We start from the raw sequence: 21,453 nt of genomic DNA, 5'->3' as shown, positions 1-21,453 counted from the left end.
AGGCGGGGCTCCAGCACCCAGCCCGGGCACCCCCGCCCGTCCTCGCCGCAGCTCCAATCCACGAGGCGGCCGCCGGCTGGGCGCTGCTCCCTCCGCCGCCGTCAGCGTCCACGAGGCCGGCGCGGGTGATGGCCCGGGAGGCTGTCGGTGCTGGTGGTTCTCAGACTCCATCCTCAAGGCCCGGGCGCACGCTCCGCTGTCAAAATCTCTCAAAGATGGCCTTACACTTCCTGATTTCAGGCTTACCTGATTTCGTTATGTTAGTTTAGCATTTGCTCGGCCCTTCGCCTCGCCAGTTTGGAAACATGATGTGCTGCGCGGGGATGTCACACATCAGCGTTTCCCAACATCGCGGGCCTCCTGCCCCTCTTCTATGTTCTGCTCCTTCTACTACTTCAGCCTCCAGGTAAAAGCCACTCGCTCAGGGGGCCGCGCCCTGATCGCTCGATTGAACATATACGTATTGTTCTTCTCCGTGACCACACCCTACATAGAACTTACTATTTTATATGAATTTTTAAACTGTGTGGATCGTTTCTTTCCCACTAACCTGCATGCACTTGGCACAAGGTTTATATATGGCAGGTGGTCAAAATAAATATATTCTTAAAGATTTTATTTATTTATTTTGGAGAAGTGGGGTGGGGCAGAGTGGAAAGAAGAAAGAGTCTCAAGACTGTTGAGCGCAGAGCTGGACGCTGGGCTCCATCTCACCCTGAGATCGCGACCTGAGCTGAAACCAGGAGTCGGCCACTTTACCAGCTGAGCCCTCCAGGTGCTCCCAAAATAAATATTTTAAAATAAATACATGTTTGATAACACTGATTTCCACTTGATATTTTAATAAATGTACATACCCAGGAAGTAATTATTTAAATAAAAATTAACTACAAGCATCAGATATTGATTTATCCATAACACTGGCATATCAGATTCACATTGTTCCTCGAAAATCATTTTCAGCCATTTTACGTTTTTAAGCAGCTATTTAGAGTTATGCGACCTCTAACTTTCAAACACACTAATAGAGACATCTATATAGAAAACCATATTTATTATTTTAGAAATTTCCTACCTAGGAAATTCAACTCTATAATAATAGATAATATAATATCATAGTGTTGTCCTTAATATACCTATTGGTAGTATTCGTTTACCTTATTGAATACCTATATCCAAAGGTAAAACATAAAACATGCAATATTATAAAGTTGAGATTTTGGTTTTCCACTGGAAAGAACCCAAGTCATTATAACTAGCCTCAGAAGATACTGCCATATTTATATTTATATATATTATATTTACCTAGCCTACCTAACTAGGAAATTCAACTGTACTCTTCACAAACCTCTGTGATATATATCTATTTGTATAGTGATGCAAACAAAAAATATCTCAGGCTATTGACTCTGGTGAGAAACTGAATTAATTCCCAGAGCTGCCGGGACAGGCAACCACAAATTGGGTGGCTTCAAACAACAGAAAATATTCTCTCTCAGTTCCTGAGACTAAGGGTGTGAAATCAAGGTGTTGGCAGGGTCCTGGTCCCTCTAAAGCTTCTAGGGAAGAATCTTTCATTGCCCTTTCCTGGCCTCTGGCATTTGTTGGCAGTTTTTGGCATTCCTTAGCTGGTAGCTGTATCACAATTCCTGCCTCTGTCTTCACGTGGCCTTCCTCCCTTTTTGTGTGTGTCTTCTCTTGAGCAGGCTCCAAGGACACCACTCATTAGATGTCAGGCCCACCCTTTCCATTTTAACTAATTTCGTCTGCATAGGCCTTGTTTCCAAAGAAGGTTACATTCTGAAGTTCCAGTATATAGTAACTTTGAGGGGATTCTGTTGATTTGGGAGGACTCAATAGTCTGCCTGATGGCCCCCAAATTCATATTCATCTCGTGTGCAAAATACATTTACCCCATTCAAACATTCTCAAAAATCCTAATCCATTCTAGCATCGCCTCTAAATTAAATTCTCATCTAAGTATCATAGACTAAAAAAATGTGTAGTTTCATCCTTTAAATAAAGTATGAATGAGACTCTATCTAGGAGCAAAATGTTATTCTTCTGTGTACCTGTGAATCTAGAAAATAAGTCATCTATTTTTAGAATACAATGGTGAGACCAGCATAGGATAGACATCCCCATTCTCACAGGGAGAAAATGTAAGGAATAAGGGAGTCATTTGTTCCAAGGAAGTCTTCGTCCCAGCAGGGCAAATTCCATTAGGGTTCAAGGTCCGAAAATATTCCTCTGTGGCTTCATGCAGGACTCGAAAGGCCTACAGATGTCAGCCCTGTTCTGTGTTCCCTGCCTCATCAACTCCCACATCAACCCTACCCCTTCTCAATGAAATCCTGCTTATGTTTTAGTCTTGGTTTACCTATTACTTAAATTTCTTAAGTAGATGAGGTCCCTTGGTTACAGACTCCCACACTAACATTCATCTGCATTGTATTAGTGAGGGTTCTCTAGAGAAACAGAACCAATAGGAGACGTATATTCATTGACAAATATTCATTCTTAAATGGTTCTTCTAGTCTACTGTTGTTTGTGTATATATACAAAAGATTATATATAATGATAATGGAGATGGAAAAGTCCCACAATCTGCAATTTATAAACTGGAGACCTAGGGAAGCTGGTAGCTTAAATTCCAGTCTGAGTCCAGAGGCCTAAGAACCAGACTTGCCAATTTGTGTAAGTTCTAGCCCCAGGACAAGAGAAAATCCATGTCTCAGGTGAGCAGTCAGGAACAGAGGGAGAATTCAACCTTCCTCCCTCCATGTTTTGGTTCTAAGGGGCCCTCAGTGGATTAGATGATGCACACCCACATTGGGAAGGACTTTTTGCCTTTTTCAATCCGTGGATTCAAGGCTCATTTCTTCTGGAAACATCTCCACAAACTCATCCAGAAACAGGGTTTTACCAGATGTCTGGCATCCCTTGTTCTGGTCAAGTGAACACATAAGTTCACCATCACATGCACCTTAGCTTCCCAGTATTTACTAGAGTTAAGTAATTTCTGAAATAAATTTGTTAATGTTTGTGTCTCCAAGTTGGATGAAGACCATAAGAGCAGACAGCATCACTATGTATCTTATTTACTGTTACATCCCCAAAGCATATATCCATGCAGGGTATGTTAAGATCTCGAGAGATACTACTGAATTAATGAATAAAAGTAGAAATGGAATTCTGTCTTCAAAGAAAACAACATGGCTTTTCCACTTTGGGAGTTAAGATAATGTCTTGAATCAAATGCCTGATTCCATGTTAAAGTTCCAAAGAGTCCTTAAGAATACAGATGGAATGGAAGTTGACTCTTAAGCTTTTGGTAACTTCAAGATTTGAATGGAACTGAGGACTTCTGAATTATTAAAATAACTTTTGGAAATTGATTACAGTTTAAAACTTCTTTTCAGCGTTATTAGAAACTCTTCTTTAGTCTACTTTAACCTTTGTTAGTGTTATAATTTTCTTAGTATAAGTGCATCTCCAAAATTGTAACTGTAATAAATGAAAAATGCAATAAAGTTCTCTGTTTTTAAGTAACCCTTTATCTAAGGCTAAATTTCCCGAAACTGATATCATGAAGAACATTAATCCTTTAGAGCTACAGGAGGAAAAAATGGGGAATCCCAGGCCAAATAATTTCAGGAAATACTGTATTCAGTGTTCTCCCTCACACATTCGCTTCATTAAGCGCAACACTGAGGTAGCAGCTCTGAATAGTTCTACAGAAAATATTTTTTGGGGGTAAGAAAATGCCCCTCTAAATACATATTTTAATAATCTTTGTAAACATCCTGGTGCACCAATACTTCATGAAATGCTTTTTAGGAAATGTAGAAAGTAAAATATGCAATGGCTTTTATTATTTAATTAATTTCTGTTCTCAGTTAGGGTTGAGTAGATAAAATGATGCCCTCTCTTTTTAAGAAGTAGCATCTGGTTTCTGGATACATCCCGTTATTTGCTGAAATTATTATTTTAGGGAAGAACATAGTAGAAACAGCAGAGGTCAGGGACTAAGCAGTGTTTTACCTCTCAATCTTTATGAAACCTAGCACACTCTGAAAGTCAGGTCTTAAGAGTGAGGACTGCTTGGACAACTGGGCGACCTATTTCTTGCAAGCCCCCTCCCCCCCTTCTGTGAAAGTTCCTCTGCCTCAGTTGAATGTGAAAGTAGGAAGAAATGACAGTGAGAATATATACTCGGCAAATTCTGTTTCTTTTTTTTAAGGAGGTTTTCAGGATTGGAGCTGGAAGTTGTTTGGGAACTTGTGAGTCAAGATTCTCAAGTCTGATGGACACTAGCAGTAGGTACCTAACCTCATTTAAATTCCTAGGTTCGGCACTCCGAAGGTCATTTAACCACAGTGAAAACAACATAGTGTGGACTCATTTAATATTTAAAAACCTATGAAATAGGTTTTATTATTAATTCAGCTTTAGAGAGAAGGAAACTAGACCTAGAGTTTATATCACTGGCCCTAGATCACAATTACTAAGGGAAGCAGATGGGATTTGAACCCATGTTAACTGGCTCCTGAGCTATCCCGAATCGTAGCTTTCATGTCCATCATTTTATTGAAACCAGTTTAGTTCCCATCTAGCTTAATCTGAACGTCTTCATATTAGTATGAGGTTTTTTTTTTTTTTAGTTTTTATTTATTTATGATAGTCAGAGAGAGAGAGAGAGAGAGAGAGAGAGAGGCAGAGGGAGAAGCAGGCTCCATGCACTGGGATGCCCGACCTGGGATTGGATCCCTGGTCTCCAGGATCGCGCTCCGGGCCAAAGGCAGGCGCTAAACCGCTGCGCCACCTAGGGATCCCTAGTATGAGTTTTAAAAGGTCTGTCTCATCAGGACGCCTGGGTGGCTGGCTCAGCAGTTGTAGCTCTGCCTTAGGCTCAGTCGTGACCCCAGGGTCCTGGGATGAAGTCCAACATTGGGCTGCCCACAGGGAGCCTGCTTCTTCCTCTGCCTGTGTCTCTGCCTCTCTATGTCTCTCATGAATAAATTTAAAAAAAAATCTTTATAAACAAAAAAATTCTGTCTCATTATTTTAGTTATGTCAATATTCAATTGAGAATTTAAATTCAATGGTAGCACAACACATAAATCAATGAACTTCAATGACTTCTATAGATTTTGACAAAAGGGTCTCAGTTTTTACATGTAAATGTTTCTAAAACACCTCTTAATTTTCTTCCAAAACTGAGGATACTCAGTTACTTAAGCCCTTAGCATATTTAATCATCATGAGTAATTAGATTTTTTTTACACTTTAGATTTCTTTATATTTTTGTGTTTTCTCCTGATCAACATGATTGTTATACTACTGTTATGATTATAGCAAATTGGTTTTATTAAACGATACCTCATTAAAAATAAATTATCTCAAAAACAGGAATAGACTGGAAAATTTAGCAGTGAAAAAATACCATGGTCATTTACCAAATATGAAATAATATTCTCAAAACTTCTTTTAATATGTCCTAACACATTTTTCTTCAGAAACAGAGATTCAGTTATCCAACTTTGAAAGGGCTGAGACCTTTGGAAGCCAGTGGCCTTTAAAAAAGATTTAACATAGGACTGCATTAAAAAAAAATTGTCTAATATCTTCTACCATTTCTTCTCATCTTCTGCCTGGGGGTATCTTTTTCTCAGAGAATGTAAGGAAACTTGCAGAGTATAAGCAAACCGGATGAAGAGAAATCTCTCTTTCTAAGGCACGGGTAGAAACGAAATAGAAATAAAACACGTAACAGAAGGTGAGTGGTAACTCAGCAGGATAGTGGGTGAAGTTAGCTTTTCTTACTAAAGATTATTTTATAAAAGTTATAGCAGGTAATGGCAAAGCCTTCAAGAAGTAGAAGACGATGAGCATCATTGTAATTTCCTTTGTAACGACCTTAAAAAAAGATGTCTGTGTACTGGAATTGGAAGCGAATGAGGGTTGACTTAAAGCATATAATTAATTATCCTTGGTTATTTTACACTGTGGCTAATTCAGATGTTACTCAGGCAGAGAGGGAAAAACTTGATTTATTCAGTCTGGAATCCTATTCTCGTTTGGAAAGAAAGGCTTGGGCACCACTGACTGACACAAGTCACAGCCCTGCTGTTCTCGCTGGTAGCCTGGAAGCAGGATCCCAAAGAAAGGATGTTTCTCCGTGATCATTAAAAGTCCTTCATGCTGGAAGAAGGTGGTTTAAAAGGAAAGACTTCATAAGGAGATATTGCTTTTTAGTCAGTTAAGTTTTAAAAATAACTTTATGAAGGCTGTCCCGGTATAGTCACACCGCATAGAATCAATCATTGCTTTATTTCTCCTTAAACTTGGACTGACTTTTAAATTTTTTTTTTTTGAAAACTGCAAAAAAAAAAAAAATAAATAAATGTTGAGAATAAACGGGAATCAAGCAAAGACTTAAAATGTTACGCCATAATGCTAACAGTTTCTGAGATGATCCTGGGTTTGTTTGAGGAAAGCACAACAGTAAATGATAGGATTTTGTTTTAAAAGGGCGTGATTCCATTAGGCTACAAGTATGTTTTGTTTGTAATTTTAACTGGTTGGAGGCTCTTTTTGTTACCAGTCTCGTTTCACATTGGCTTTCTACAGAGTTTCTGCCAAATGTTTGCGATAGTGGAGAAGATAGGTGAAGGCCCTGATAGCTAGGATGGGCTCCTGAAGTCCTTCAGAAGAGTCACGTGGTCAATTATTTGTGGTAGGTTAATGGAACGTTATCCATTTTTCCTAAGGATGCATTTAAATGCCAAAAGCAGCAAGTCACTTGCCCCAGGCCACACAAGTCAGTGGCACTGGGTGGTGTTTGGGAGGGATTAAAATTCACAACTTCTGACACCTAGTCTGTGAGGCCACCCCAGTTTCAAACTGCCCTCCGTAGATTAACTTTCTCTTTCTGAAAACACATGTCTCCTAATGCTATTGCTGCTGAAAGATATGTCTGTTCATGTGGCTAATCTTCATTGCGTAGGAAGAAATAATAAGAAAGGATCACTCATCTTTCAGTTCACTGTGTTCTCAAAGTGTAAAGGGATACTTCAACTTTCTAAAAGCTCCAAACTGGATTTTTTCCCTTTTCTGATTTTTTAACATGCGTGGGCTATGTTAAAAAATGACTGTTTTTATTCTTTATAAGCGACTGAAGTTTTTATTACAGAATCAATGTACTTGAAAGTGAGGAAACTGAATATATTGTCAGGATACTGGACAATTAGATAATTATAAGTTATATTGATGACACATTAAAAGAGAGAGCCTAACGGTGATGATTTTTCAGGAAAAAAATCTTGTCTATAACTTTAGCACTTTAGCTATAGCAGTAAATCAGCTAAGATTGAAAATTTACAATGTTCTTTGAGGAAGGTGAAATTTATTATTAGCTTTTATATACTCCATTATTTTCACAAAGTGCTATAAAATAATTGTACAAGTTATTCTTCTCAACCTTCCTGTATTGTGGTAAATGATATGATTTTTGTTATTTACAAGTCAGGAAGAAAAAAAAAAAAAAAAAAAAAACCCTTGAGGTCAAAACAAGGTTTTGTATCTGATACAAGGACACAGGATAAATCTGTGACTATTACTTAGAATTGCAGAAATGATAGTTTTATGACATGACTGTTTTTGCTTTCCAACTCCTTAAAACATCACAATCTAATTCAAGTGTTACTTTTGGAACTCTTCTGTCCAATAATAAGATCTTTTTTTTATGTACTTAGGACTTTCTTTTTTATGTACTCTGCACTTTCAGGTACAGTTTCACATGGTACCTTATTTAATCTTCAAAACCATCCTATGAGGAAGATTGACTTTTACATATTTTATAGAGAATGAGGTACAGAGAATTTAAATGACCTTCCCACATCCAGGGAGTTTAGAAAAGTAGTTCTCAGAGTGTGGACCTCAGACCAGCAGCATCACCGGGGAGTAGGTCATACACATAAATACGGTACTGTATGTGAACTATACTTCAAATACTTCTTTTTAGCTTAAAAAAGAAATGTAAGCTGTCTGGTCCCAGTGCAGACTGAGTCGGAAACTCTGTATGGGGGCTCATCAATGCGGATTTGCCAGGTGATCATGATGCCTGTGTCATGTGAGAACCACTGATGTCGTGTGAGAACCATTGGCGTAGAACCGCCTGGTTTTGAATGACAAGATTTCCAGTTACGAGGTGTGTGCCTTCAAGTCACTGGTCTTTGAGTGCCTGAGTTATCTTTAGAATGTAAGTGGTGACAATCCCTCTTTGACAGGGTGTCGGGAGTACTAAGAGTGTATGTAAGGCAGACCTCAGACAGCTAGTGGATCTTCCGTGAATAAGAAATCCAAAACTCAGTTGTATTATCCACAGGATGGGAATTAAGTATTATACGAGGATCCGTTAATATATGTTGAATCATTCTTCACGGCGACCCACAGCCAATGCTTAGTAACTGAGATCGCATATTGTTATTATTGTTGTTGCTCTTCCTGGTACTATTATTAATCATCATCCTTGCCAGTTATTATCTGACTTGGAGAAGCCTGGGCTTCTGGTTTCCCATTGACCTTAGACTCTGAAATCCTTCACCCTCCTTTGACAGGCCTTCTGTCCACTGTCTTCTAGTTGGTGCCTGTCCGTCTGTGGCCAGCTGCTGGCCCACCTGTTCTTCATGACTAAGTGTCAGCCATGTGCACCCTTTCTCCTGATCTACAGCCGGCCTGACCCTCACGTCTGTCTCATGTCTGTAGGAGACGCAGGAGTGTGTGGGATGTTGTGGCTTGCGTATGCATTCAGTCCAGCATAACCATTTTAAATGTGTGTCCTCCTTTAAGTTGAGCTCAACAAGAGTTCTACTTAAGGATCTTGCTTTATCCAATCTTGTCTGCGCCTCGTGGTTATAACGAATAGATGCAAGGTCAGCTTTCAAACATTCCCTAGAAAATTTCCCTTGTTTACCATTTTTCTCTTTTCCTCTTTCTTTCTGATTAAAAACAAACAAACAAAAAAAAACCTATCTGTGTTTTAATTTAAAAATGAACAGGCTAGGAACGCCTGGATGGCTCAGCGGTTGAGCGTCTGCCTTGGGCTCAGGGCGTGATCCTGGGGTCCTGGGATTGAGGCAGAGGGAGAAACAGGCTCCCTGCGGGGAGCCCAGTGCAGGACTCATCCCAGGACCCCGGGTCATGCCCTGAGCCCAAGGCAGATCCTCTACCACTGAGCCACCCACCTGGCAGGATTTCTCCTTGTTTTTGAAATGTGCACGTCCAGCCAAAAATTTTCTGCCACTCTGTACAAACCTTCCAGTGACCAAGAGCAAGCCTTGGGTATTGACTTTGTAGTGACAGATAAACTTTAGTGAGGAGGCGAATCCACATATGCAGAAGTCACCAATAATGACGATCAACTTCATTTGTTGTTTCCTATTTATCTGCCACTTTCCCATTTTGTCCAAGCCTCACAGTAGTTGGTTTTCTGGCCTCTTTGATGTGTTTTAAAATCTAAGAAACTAAATCATTCCATCTTGGTCACTATAGTGTTGGTGTATTTTTTTACTTTAGCCTTCTTTAGTGTTCTATAAATATGGCAGATACTCAGTATTTAGAGAGGAGGAAGGTTAGGGCACATCATTGCGGTAAAATCATCAGACTTTTGTCTCATGGTCTATGTTAAATTCTAATATTTTCTAATGAGTAAGGAATGATAGCTTAATCTGAAGGCCATAGATTTCAGTGAATCAATAGAGAACAGAAAAACACGTCTGAAAGAGAGATCACTTGTGTCATGACTAAAACAACTTGGCTAGAGATGAAGATTGGTATCTTCGGGAGTCACTTTGATATAGTGAATCGAATACCTGCCTTTTACCTCTTTGCTACAGTGTTTTGCACTTTTGAAGACTGAACAATGATTTAGGCTAGTAACCAGGGAGTCAAGGGAGAAATTCAAGAACGGGAAGCACGACCTAATCACCACCGAGCTCCTCCTCCCGAGAATACCTACCGGTCAGGTGAAAGGGGGGCCGACTCTCCCGTACACGTGTATCAACCAGATGTCACGCTCCCATTTTGTAGTTTGATATGCACGTCAGGCACTTCCCGTGTATATTTTTTTCTGATTCTCCTAACATTCAGTTCAGTAGACGTTAATACTTTAAGAATTTTACTTAACGGTCAAACTAAAGCTTAGAATGGGTGTGACTCGTTCAAGATGGAACAGCTAGCTCCACCTTGTTTAGTTTCATTGAAATTGAAGTTCAAAAGAAAAGTAAGTCCTCTGGACCCTGAGGTCCATGTGCTTTGCCAGCATAGCTGCTTTTGTGTACGTGTCCACCCGAGCTTCCCACCGCTGGAGAAGCTGCGTGTCTGAGACAAGGCGTCCCACGGACAGGGGACGGTGCCTCTGCCCCACACGAGTGGGCGCCGTCCACGGGGGGGAGGGTGCGCGTTCCCCGCCGCAGGCTCGGACGCCCGGGGGCCCGGGGGCTGGAGGCATGGGGCTCGGAGGCGCCCGCAGGTCAGGAGGCCCGGAGGCGCGCAGGTCAGGAGGCCCGGAGGCCCGCAGGTCAGGAGGCCCGGAGGCCCGGAGGCGCGCAGGTCAGGAGGCCCGGAGGCCCGGAGGCCCGGCCCGTGCATCCCGGGGACGCCCAGGGGGCGCGGTGCTGGGGGCCGGTGCCGGACGCCGGTCAGCCCTGAGGCCTCGGGGCTCCTCGCAGCTGGAGCCGCAGGCAGGGCTTCCCGCGGTCCAGCCGGCGCCCCCCGCCCCCCGCCGTGTTGCAGTGCGGACTGCAGCCCCGTGGGGAGGGGCCCCGGGCTCTTCATCCCTGGGGCCGGGGTCGGGGTCGGGGTCGGGGTCGGGGTCGGGGTCGGGGAGGAAGCGCGGCGGCGGGCGGCGCCGAGGGCTGCGGGGAACGCGGGGCTCCCTCGGGCCTGGGAGGAGGCCGTGGTGCCGTCGCCCTGTGCGCCCAGCAGGCGGCCGGGGCCGGGGCCCGGGGTCGCGGGGGTCGCGGGGGTCGCGGGGCCGGGGGCGCTGCCTGGGGAGCGCGGCCCCTGGCGCCCTGGGACCTTCGCTGGGGCTCGGAGCTGCGCCTCGCGGGGAAGCGGCCGCCGCGCCCGGCTCACGACGCGACCCCCCCCCCCCCCCCCCCCGTTGGCCGCTTTCTCTCCCGGTTTTCCCTGAAGCCGTACCTTTCGGGGACTCCTCCTTCCCCCACTTGGGAAGATCCGCGCGCGTCAGCCCAGGGGCGGGCGCGGCCTGGCCTCCCGGCCCTTCGCAGGCTCCCGCGCTCGGAGCTGCTCCTCAGACCCCGCCGGGCCGGCGCGTGGCGCTTCCGCCTCCCCACAGCCGCGGCGCCGCTGCAGCCGCCCTCCCGGAGCCTTCGTGAGGTTCGGCTCAGACAGGTTTGCTGTATTTTTTCTGACAAAGGTCTGTGCTTTTACGAGGTTTATGATGGGTTCACGCTCTCTTTCTTTTTTACGAGGCGCCTTTCCGCACACGCAGACTCCCCAGCGGTCTCGCCGCCCCCTGTGCGGGGGGGGGGGGGGGGGGGTTAGCCCACCGGCTGGGACGTTAGTGCACGTCCTGCTTCGCGCTTCATTTCCAAAGGTTTGTCCTTGATGCCGGGCGCACTGGGACGTCATTTGCTGAGCTCGGTGGCGGCCGGCGAGGGCCCGCGGCGGGTGCGGCCTGTAGGTGCGTGCAGCCCCCAGGCCGGCGCTCCCGGGCGGGAACCCGGCGGACGAGCCCTGCCAACGTGCCGAGCCGACCAAGGCCATGAAGTGAAAGCGTTTGCAGCGCGGCCCTCGCTCGGCTCCCGGCTCCCGGCGTCTGCTTCGGCCCCGACCGGTCAGCGTTCGGCCCGAGGCGCGGGGAAGGCCGGGGCACACCCAGCAGGCGCGCGTCCCAGGGGCCGGGCGTCCTCCCGCGAGAGCTCCTGGCCCCGTGGGCGCAGCCCTGTTGCCGTGGCTCCTCCCGCCCTTCCTGCAGGACCCGCGGCCCCAGGTTCGCGAATGGGGAGCAGACTGGAAGGGATTGCTCTGCTTTTCGGAGTTCCGTAGATCGTATCAGAGATCTGTACGTATAAATTATCAATTTCTCCGGTAGGGAATTCCTGATGAAGAGGCCCATTGCCCCGGAGATTTGCCTGAATTGCCCAGAAGAAATGCTCCAAAATGAAAGCAAATGAACTTCAAAGAGAGGATAGGTTTCATTCCTCTGAGTGTCTGTGCAGGGGAGGGGTGTGACTGAGCTCATGTGTAAGTGTGTTTACAACTGCGTCCTTGAGGATTCCTAAACATGCATTTGACTTAAACTGTGGAAAATTTGAACCAAATGTGTATATGGTGGGTTTTTTTCTAGGCTCTTAAATAGCAGACTATGTATTATTTAAATTCTGGGAGTAGTCTTTTATTTTAAATCTAAAATTGTTTTTGCAAATAAATAGCTATGTCAAAGAAACGACACTGTTTTCTTAGAGTTTTTTTTCCTCTTTTTTTTTATTAGTATGTGCGCACACTCACAAAACCTCACTTAAGTAGGGAGAAATATAGGAGTTTTAAAGAAAGAGTCTTTTCTTATTAATGCAATGTACACATTGTTTAGCCTTCTAGAAAGATCTAGAGAAAATGTCAGTAACCACCCCTTGTTCTATACATAAATATTTAGTTATTGAATAGGTTATATTCATTTACCTCATGCTGTTCATAGCTAATTAATTTTTCTATTTTTTTTTTTGATGTACGGTTACCTTTTGGTTATTGGCTTAGATGTGTATTTAATAAATATTCAAAATAAATGCTACTAAAATTTCAGAGATTAATGTGTTTAAAATTCAATGAAGTGAACTAGGGTATAAGCTGATTTTTAACATAAGACTTTAGCTAATTTACCTTTTTCCTTTCCTTTCCTTTTCTTTTCCCTTTCTTTTAAGCAACTGAGTTTTCCTTAATTGACCATCTCTCAGAATAGAGTATCTTATAATCCTTTTGAGTATGATTCTAACATTAGGGTTGAGCAACTATGTTATACATTTGACTACTAATTTGTCTTCTCGTTGATTATTGGTCACAGTCCTCTTTGCTAAGTAGCTAGTGGTCACTAAAGAAAAGAAAAATGACAATAAATAGTATCTGAGCACTCAATTTTATTATATACTGCATTGGGGAAAACCACATTAGACTAAATGTGACACAAAAAAGGTATTTATTTTAATAACATGAAATGATCTTTTTAAAAAAATCATTTAACCATAATATCAACATTTTTTATCATTCTCTATTCATTCCATAAACTCATATTACAAACTCAGGAAAAAATAAATAAGATCATTACAGTGTTTCAACATTCTTTGTTATGTGGCCCCGTGTGTGTGTGTGCCTGTGTGTGTGTGTGTGTGTGCGTGTGCCTGTGTGTCTGTGATGGGAAGCACAGAATAAAACATTACCTCAACACAGCTAGATACAGAATTGATGTAATGACATTTGCTTCTTGAAAACGTAAGTGGATTTATTTAGCAATGGTCATATTTCACAATGATTTTTAAATACAGTTTTATAGAAAATACTGATACTTTAGATAGGAAGCTTAGATGGCTTTTTGTTTTGTTTTGTTTTGTTTTTAGAGACGGGAGGAAGAGGGAAAGAAAGAATCTTACTTAAGCAGGATCTAGGTCCAGCACTGAGCCCAGTGCGGGGCTTGACCTCACAACCCTGAGGTTATGACCTGAGCTGACATCAAGAGTTGATGCTTAACCAACTGAGCCACCCAGGAACCCCTAGATGGACCTTTAAACAGAACTTAAGGAATAAGTGTTTATAGAGAGTCTTTCTACAGTTGTGTGATTCTGGTACAAAGACAGCATCTCGGAGTTAATACTCATCAATAACATGGCTCTAGAGGTCTGGGATGAAAAATGGGATTGGTATTGGGAAAGAGGTGCACTGTCACCACGTTTCCCCTGCTGTGCAGTGTACACAAGTCAAAGCACTGAGTAGAGAGGTCAAAATCCTCGTCTCTCAGTACCGAGTGAACTCTTCTGGAGGGGATGATTGTGTTTCAGAGCCTTGAGCAGGGTGTAACTGGGTTCCAGTGGAATTAAGCAATACATCAGTAAGGTTATAAGACACAGCTTTGGAGATTCCTGGGTGGCGCAGCGGTTTAGCGCCTGCCTTTGGCCCAGGGTGTGATCCTGGAGACCCGGGATCGAATTCCACGTCGGGCTCCCGGAGCATGGAGCCTGCTTCTCCCTCTGCCTATGTCTCTGCCTCTCTCTCTCTCTCTCTCTCTCTGTGTGTGTGTGACTATCATAAATAAATAAAAATTAAAAAAAAAAAAAGACACAGCTTTGGTGCATGAAGGCATCTACATCGTATTTGTGCATGTCCCACCACTATGTGCAGCTATAAAATACGTATAAAGGACATATCACAGGTAATAAGCATGACACGATCATATGTAGTATATAAAACATACTAGCAATACCATCTTCAGCATTGCTGTCTAACTATGAAAAGGGTGGATTTTGAATTATTTTCCCAGAAGTGGGAACATCCTAATCCCGTCATAGTCATAGTACTTGTGTTTAGATTTGTGTAGACTTGTGTGTATTTTATTGCTATTTACTAAATATCTGCTGTGGTGTTCACATACACGTGAGGTCCACTCACAGTCTTTCACTCAGCACAGTTTTACTGAACGTCTACTGTGGACTAGACACACATCTAGGGCAACATACAGTGGTGAGTAAATATAGACACTCCATTGTCTTCTCTGGCATTTTCAATCTTTGAGCAAACATACATATAATCCAAAAATTATTTCATCAGATTTGTGATGATTGCTATGATAATCTATTCTCAGAGTTCACTAAGCTGTTTTCCTATGAACACTTACTCTATGCCAGACCCTTAAGAGTTGAGGAAATAGCATTGAACATTGATATTTATCTTCTAATATAGAAGATATCCATTATCCTTGTTGATTAATTGTAAGTCATAAGCACCTTTTCTTGGTGGTAGATTTGTAACATGCATAGGTCATCTACTGTGTACCTTCCATTAAGAATTTCTTTTCCTGCGTTTTTTATCTTTCCTAAACCCCGCTCCCTTCCTATGCAATGAGAAAATGATGCTGGCCGATTTTTCCATACTCTTGGGAGTTAATAGATCATTACCTCTAATGGAAGAACATAATTTTATTTGATGCACACCATGCTCTCTCTCCCATATTTTTATTTACTGTATTGGTATTTTTAAAAGACCCATAACCCATTATAAGTGCTAATACTGTGATTTAAGCTAACAAGTGAATAAAACTGAACAAGGAACTATTATTATTATAATACCCACCATGAGCAGCCAATATATTGTCTTTTCTCTATACAGAAATAAACAACTCTCTAGACCCAAGCTGAAGTGCTTCATGACTTTTTAAATATAGCAGTGTAAACCTTGTTGATTCTTTTTGTCATGTTAACTGATACATAAATACTAGAAGCCATTGAAAGTTTTTACCTTTATTTCTTGGAATTTAAGTTGTATTAATGTTCATATAATGTTGGTTTAGCAGTTGACTGTTTCTGTACGTGGTATAGGGTTAGCCTTGCAAAAGAATCATTGTAGATCCAATCAATACAAATGACTATGTTTGGAATGCAGTATATGGAGCTTGCTTTCAGATGAAGTAACAGGGCATGAACAAGATTTAACTAGTCATTACGGGTAATAGAAATAATTTATTTTAGGAAAGTAAAATCAATAGCAAGGCAAAAAATTGTTTGAACTGGTGAATAGCACTAGGTTTTCTGAAAGTTCAAGCCCCTGTTTGCGTGAATCTTCATAAAATTCCCTATAGGCAGCTTCCTAAGGCAGAGGGAAAATATTATATTGCATTGTCACTGAAATTTCTTCAGTGGGGGCTGGTTAGGGAGATGAAATACCTGAGAATGAGGGAGTAACAAAAGGCTCCCCACATGCTCTATGCTTTCACTCACCTTCGTGCACTACCAGTAATAACACTGGGTCGGGACCCAGTTATATTTCTACTTTGCAGGAAACATCTGTGCTAATTTTCAGGTAGAAAAATGGATAACCAATCCTAACATATCAGGGCCTTTTTATGTAAATATGCATTTCACAGCACATTAAAGGTAAGGAGAGCTTTGTCTGATATTTGGAATCAGTTTAAATTAATTAACTGTAAGTAGAAATGTGGGGAGCTGCTGGCCTCAGGGCCTCAGAGCCCGGAGGCCGCCGTGTGGTGGGGAGAGCAGGTCCAGTGGTGGCCCTGCTCTGGGTTGAGGGCGGATGTGAGAAGGCAGCAAAGGAGCCGGGGGTCCGCAAGATGTGGCTCTGAGTCCCGGGAGGTGTCAGTGCGCGGGGACAGGCGGATGCACTGTGTTTGGGAGGCAGGCGGGCAGGGGGTCTCGGGGCCTGGGCCCTCCAGCAGATCACGCACATGAACAAGTAAAAGCTCTTCTTCTTCCTTCCCCACTCATTCTCCGAGCCCTCTTCATGTCTCCTGTGTGTCCTTGAGTTATTTTCGTTGTGACTCTTGCCTGTACCTGGAAATCTCCTATCCATGTTTCATTTTACTTGATGTCATCTTTCTGTGCCGGCTGGATTGTAAGCATGGTATGCACAGGAAGATGAGCTACTTGACTGACCAAACCTGACTCACAAGGAGCCCTCTGAAAACATTTATTTGTTGAGAGAAAGATTTTTTTTAATTTATCCTTGCTTTTTAACAGAAAATTAAAATTTATAGCTGCAGAAAATTAAGAACAGAAAAACAGTAGCTAACAGTTGTTGAGCATCAAGCACAGTTCCCTGTCTTTCCATGTAAAGTACAGAACAGCCCTAGAGGGAAAGCACTATCATTATCCTTACTTGACAGATGGGAAAACTGAGGCCCAGTGATGTGAAATGGCTCGCCAAAGCTTCTAGAAAGCACGGTAAGAAAATTGAGATTCTAAACCAAGGGATCAGGCCCCAATGGTAAATGTGTCCTTTTATTGTGCTAATGATGCTTCACAAGAGAAGGGAGCAATAATGGTGAGATCTGCAGAGATATTTGCTAGGTTTGTTCCTGCCTGTGGGCTGACCGGGTTCCTCAACGATGTGATGTCAGCTAAGTAGAAGAGAGAACCATCACCACCTGGAATAACTATAACATTCTGGGAATATATATTGTACAGATAGGCAATTTTATTAAACAAATCCAAAACAAAACAAAACCCAAAGGACAAAAGAAAGGAATAAAAGAAGGTCAAACAAACTTTTAGTTCAGCATTAAATGTTTTTTAGAAGTAAAACATTTTCATAAAGATCATTGAGGTCAACACCCTTACCTACATATAGAAAAACAGAAAATCGCCCAGATTACACAGGTTGATGCTGACCCAGATTGGGTCAGTTATGTTTAATCCTACCTCTCTCATTTCTTCTCCACACCAAGATTCTTCCAAGGTGGGACATTGACCTCAAATTTTTCTTAAAGATATCAGAATATATACACAATGTTTTATCTTCCTTTTTTCCCCTGACAACTAGAAATATGTATAAATATGGTAATATAACTCAGATTACTATTCCAGTTCCACAGAGATGACTGTCTAATAAGAAAACACACCAGAATTTATTTTTTTGGGAAAAAAAAAGTTAATTCGTAGCCTGAGATGTGCATGCTTCCTAACAAAAGATGACTTAGCAAGAGCTACAAGAGAATGCCAATAAAAAATTGTTCGACATTTATCTATAATAGTCACCATGATAAAAAGCAATTTCTCACATACATAGTCAATGTTGTATATTCAAGCTGGGGTGTATATACATTTGTCTTTTTAGTACAATACTCTCTGAGCACAGAGCATCTTTCTAAATGGATGTGTCATACCATTACTTGGTAGGACATGAATGATTACAGCCTTAAACTGGTAATACGCCTTCCTGACACAAATATAGGACTATGATGCTGTATAATGTTGACATTTATAGCCACTTTCATGGACTTTATCTCAAATCCTTGAGTGGATGCAGAGCATATGGCATATCTATTCTAAAGTGCCCGTGTGTGGACAAGCACAGCAACTATCACGTGGTGAAAAGTGTCTTGGACTTCAGTGTTCTATTATTGTGGGTGGTTTTAGAATCACCAGGGAAGGAGACTTGAATCAATCCTTCTATGCTAATGGCAAATGGTTACTGTGACCTAGCGATGTTCTTAGGTGACAAATCCAACCAAAGATCCCTAAAATGAGTTTGATAATAAATCCTTCATATGTAAACCTTGAACATTGCTAGGCATATTAAACTCAAAAGGATCGTAATTGTTGCATAATCATACTGCCTTTCTTCAGTGTTGTAGAAAGATGAGACATCATGGCTTAGAAAGTTCTCAAGAGAAAGTTTACACTTCAAAATAGAAAGCATTTTAATTTAACCCGAGATTGAGGAGAACACTTCTGTTAAATGTTCTTTGGTCTTAGTAAAGCATCCTGAAAATATGTTCACCTTATGTTGATAGCAACGTTTTACTAGTGGACATATTAATTATGATATAACTGTTATAGTAACAGAATATTAATATAGCACGTACATTGTGAAGGACAATGTGTTTGCATATATTAATCTCTGTAGTCACCAGAACAACCTTATGAGGTAACTATTACTATTACATCTGTTTTACAAGCCAAGGAACTGAAATGGAAAGGTGAGTTGACATGCTCCTTGTCACAGAGCTAGTGCATGCTGTCCACCCATCATCGGGGATCATTGGGATAGATAGACCTTAACTTTCCTGTATCTCAGTTTCTTTAGCATGGGATGTGGGTTGGTAGAAGGAAGCTGATGCTTGGCTCTGCCTTTTATTCTTTATTCCTACTGATAACTGGGAATACTAATCAAGTTCCCTTGTAGATGGCTAAATTTGGTATTAAAGTTGGTACTAAAAATCAATGATTTCAGAACCTACTCCTGAGAGTGTTCTATGAAAAAGGAAAGAAATTATATGTTATATATTAGAGTAATCCATCCTTTATAATGGGATCCTGGAGCAGACAGATTGTGCCAGGCAAGTTGAGCCTTGAACCAATTTTTAATTTGTTGAATTTTTCTGAGACTTATAGGGTATATAAATGTAAGTATATCTAGATGGGTAGTACCTATAGAATATATGTAGATTTACATGGGGATCCCTGGGTGGCTCAGGGGTTTAGCACCTGCCCTTGGCCCAGGGCGTGATCCTGGAGACCCAGGATCGAGTCCCACGTCAGGCTCCCTGCATGGAGCCTGCTTCTCCCTCTGCCTGTGTCTCTGCCTCTCTCTCTCTCTCTCTCTCATAAATAAATAAAATATTTTTTAAAAAAGAATATATGTAGATTTACAGGCAGTGTATGTACATACAACGTTTTATCTATAGAGCCTTATATTAGAAATTATGATTTTATCTAATTTTCTGAATGGGAGATTTTGCACATGTACTCATGCAAGTGGAGAATGACATATATAGAGACTTGGGACTTAGAGAAACACAGTTTGATTAATAGGCGTGAATCGTTTTATGGATTGGATGGTAGTGGGTGGTCTTTCTGAGGCATGGAGCCATTATAGGTAAACTTGAACTTTCTGGGTTATCACCATCAAAGAAAGCTCAGTCCAGAGGCACCTAATGTAACGGATCATGTTTCTTGTCCTACAGTTTAAGATTCATCCTCTGAGATCCCTCCTGTGTTTTTATCAAATATAAATTAAAAAATACAAACTGTGAGGCTACTGTTAGCTCCTGGTTAGACAGCTCTGTTGCTATCCGAAATGTTCATTTCTGTTGATCACCTCCTTCTAACTAGGCCCTTGTCTCGGAAGTCTTATTACAAGTGTTATAAGCAAAACTTACATCTTCCTCTATAGCCTTTATAAAGGTATGGGTATTATTTTGGTGAATAGTATCACTATTTCCAACAATCTTTTGATGATTTCTGCCAAACTCACTCTGATATATTCTTTATTTCTTCTCTCTGCTGGATCAACAAATAAAAATAGTGTGGAAAGCATGGTCTCAGGGCACCTGGCTGGCTCCGTTGGTTAACCGGCTGCCTTCAACTCAGGTCATAACCCTGGGGTCCTGGGATGGAGCCCACGTCTGGCTCCTGCTCAGCGGGAAGGCTATTTCTTCCTCTTCATCTGCCACCCCCCCCCCCACTTGCGCTCTTTATCTCTCTCAAATAAATAAAAAAAATCTTAAAAGAAAGAAGTGTGGTCTCATCAGAGTAGTAGATAGAGGAAAATATGTTTTCACATATGCATCATGCGTGGTTTAGAAAGAATGGATACAACTCTTCAAAAATATGCTCAAAAAGTATAATGGTAAGTTATGAAAAAGAAACTGTGACAGTGTTAATTAAAATTTCTTACTAATTCCTCTTTGTCTTTTTCTTTTTTGGTACACTTGAAAGCAAAGTGCAACCATGTGTTTGGTCAACAATAAAGCTGTACCTTATTGCAAAGGAGATTGAAGGTATATCTGTAAATAAAAATGACACCTACCTGTCCATTTTAAACTTTAGCATTGCACGAAGAATTTATTTTCACTGTTACTGCTAGATGTATAAATAAGTAAAATAAAAGCTGGAATGGTCATTCCTTGATAAAAAGGATTTGCAGGCAACCTCTATTCTTCTTTTAAAAAAGAGTTATGGGGTGTATTTTGTAACTGAAATAAATTAAACTCACAATCGTATATTGTTGATGTAATGTTATAAGTATTTTGTTTGTGATGTATCTTTAATGGCAGATTTGAGGGAAGAACTATAGATATCAAGAATCAATTCACATGAGTGATGTGTGCCTAGATTTCTTCCCTATCAGAGCGTCCTTACTCAGATCGCTCAGATCGTTGGCTTTGTGCCTTTTTCTCTATCCAAGATTTATAGTTATCATAATACATGGCTCATCACTAGAACTGCCTAATTAATTAGCGAGTGAAGATGGATACAAGTCCAATTTAAGCATTTCCTCAAGCTGTGGCCGTGAGCAAGTCACTGAACCTCTCCCATCCCAAGGACCATCACTTACGTAATGTGAGAGCTGGCCTAGACTGCCTTCCCTTCTTTGTGTACTTTGTTTACAGTTTTATAAGTAAGACTATATATCTAAGAAATAATTATAGATGGTGCACAATTCAACTACATGTAGTTAACTTCATAGTTTGTATTACAGAGGAAAAGAAGTCTGCAAAACAAAGGTTCAGTTTTTTTATTTAGAAATATTTTCTAAAAATCATATTTGAGAGAGTGTGTGCATGATTGCATCAGTTTTATAAATTAACACCTGATTTAGACCAGTCTTCTGTAATAATAAAAAGATAAGAAGAGATGAAAAGTTATTTACAAGATTCTTGAGTAATAAAATCAGAAGAAGACAGATACAAGATAACTTATAGTC

General features: G+C 41.5%; 1 protein-coding gene and 1 long non-coding RNA gene across 5 annotated transcripts in view; both read left to right on the top strand.

Moving 5' to 3' along the window:
- Positions 1–21,453, top strand: part of EPHA3 (EPH receptor A3) — a 325,699-nt gene that overhangs the window by 139,282 nt on the left and 164,964 nt on the right. The gene's annotated exons all lie outside the window — the stretch shown is intronic.
- On the top strand, positions 11,315–12,475 carry LOC140624981 (uncharacterized). The gene is made up of 2 exons (XR_012024400.1): positions 11,315–12,019; positions 12,122–12,475. It is a non-coding gene; the product is annotated as an uncharacterized lncRNA (long non-coding RNA).

Source organism: Canis lupus, chromosome 35 (genome assembly GCF_048164855.1).
Source record: "Canis lupus baileyi chromosome 35, mCanLup2.hap1, whole genome shotgun sequence".
Lineage (NCBI taxonomy): Eukaryota > Metazoa > Chordata > Mammalia > Carnivora > Canidae > Canis > Canis lupus.
The sequence above is the reverse complement of the archived record's forward strand: the minus strand, read 5'-3'. Positions and strand labels throughout refer to the sequence as shown.